The sequence below is a fragment of the Aythya marila genome (genome assembly GCF_965140915.1).
Source record: "Aythya marila genome assembly, contig: HAP1_HAP1_SCAFFOLD_167, whole genome shotgun sequence".
In the NCBI taxonomy this organism is placed as follows: domain Eukaryota; kingdom Metazoa; phylum Chordata; class Aves; order Anseriformes; family Anatidae; genus Aythya; species Aythya marila.
The window spans coordinates 457,364-459,462 of NW_028137335.1; positions in this window are offsets into that span (position 1 = coordinate 457,364).

The following is a 2,099-nucleotide window of genomic DNA, read 5'->3' on the forward strand; positions in this document are numbered from 1 at the left end:
AAGCACTTCTGGCACAATGCTTCCAATTGCTACAATTACTATAAAGAAGAAAAGAATTATGACTCAAACTACTACCACTGATCCGGGGCACAATCAAATGCAAACACATCCCCTATTCATTCATAAGCGAAGGATTGAGACCAAAAACACAACTTCATGATGAAAACACCCAAGTGGACTAAATAATTAAGCAAACAGGTACAACTTGGGGAATGAAAGGTTTGATTATAGAACTAACTACTTAGTGGTATCATCCTGACCATATATATCCAGTACCAGATTTGCCCTCCATGGAACAATGCAGTGTCTCCACATGTCACTCGTTTGTTCAAGTTGTCAATTATTTTTTTCCTATAAAGTTGGACTTTGCCATGGTAGCACTAACGTTGAATTTAAGTTCTCACCTCTTTATTTGGCAAGTTGAAGAAGAACTCTCTGCCAAAGCGTCCTGGTCTTTGTAAAGCAGGATCTATAGAATCCAGTCTGTTGGTAGCTCCGATTACCACGATCTCCCCTCTGTTATCTATGCCATCCATAAGCATCTGAAGAGTTGAAACAATGGAAATAATAGAAAAATATAAGTTTTACTTACTGGTTCAGTACATTTTGTTACATTCCACATGACTTTCTTGATGCCGGAATAACCTTCTTCCTAGTGGTCATTCAAAACTGGGAAAAAAATAGTCTACCAAGTCGGGGTTTTTTTTGATTTGATAATAAATCTGCAGACTGTTAAGTCATCAAGCACTTCAAGACTGTTTGAAATAATCTCTACGTTAATATAAAAGGAGTACCGCACACTTCTGCTCAGGAAGAAAATCACGGAAAATGTCAACTTTGATTTTAGATGTTGAATTTGTTGCAGTGAGATCTTCCTCATCGCATGATTCTATTTGGATTTAAACCATATTATCTATGGAGAGACCAAGATTAGGACAAGAACAGCACAGAGTTCAGCATGAAGCCAATCAGGAGCTCAAGTTTGTATTCTTTGTATTCAACTTTACCCTTCTCTTGCTCGAAGGATCTGCTTTTTGAGTCTCCTTCTCTTCACTAGGAGCATGTTCCCTCTTGCTTCGGTAATGCTTTTTCTCAGTGGTTTTAGTCTCGTCCTTTGTATCTTGGCATCTCTCTGTAACAGCTGAGGAGGAAAGGTTTTTAGAGCTACATTCAGTGTCAGACTTGAGAGAGGAAGTTTGCCGCAATTTCTCACCAGGCTCACAAGACTCTTTGCCGTACAAAACGGTTTCTTTTGAAATGAGGCCACGTTCTTTTGATCTTCTTGCTTTCTCCTTGTCTCTACCGTCATCACATTGGTACTGGGCGAGGTATTCATCATTCCCAGGAGATTTCGGAGGGTCCGCGACACTGCACAAAATAAAATCACATTTCTCACTTCTGCTGAAGGACATGAATATTACGAGTAAAATCTTCCAAAGGCAAACAAACAAACAAAAACCTCCGGACTAAAGGAACGCTCGCAAAGATATGCCATTTAGAAACCTCTCCTGTGATTAGGACACCTTCTTCAGCTCCCAGAGAAAGTGCTTTTGCCCCTCTTGCTTCTGAAGCCATTGCACTAAAAAAGCAAACGCATCTGTCTCCCTCCACATGCTGCTCTGAATAAGAGCCAGAATATTCAAAGCCACTCTATTTGTTCTCCCCACATAGCCAAAAAAACACCAGTTGAAAGAGTTTTCTACCTCTCTCCACGAATTTACATTCACATATCCTATGACTGCAAAAATAGAAGGCGGGGCTCAGGAGGAACAGCCAGTGCTGGAAATGAAAAAAAGCAGCCTGTTTCTTCAGAGTCTTAAGCCTATGCTACTAGGAACAAAACAAAACAAAACAAAACAAGAGGAGAGGAGAACAACAGCGGGAAATTTACCTATTCTCCAGGTGTTCAATTGCAAAGCCTCCTCTGGAGGATCAACAGTTGTGAATTCAGTGTGCTTAGGAGAAATCAGATCTACATCTGAACCACAACTATTTCAGTAGTATCACGAACTTCTGTTACTCTGAAGAAGCAGTCAGCACCGTTTCTATGTTAGGAAAGAGCTGAACAGAGTCTGTTATTCACATCAAGTAGTCAGGCA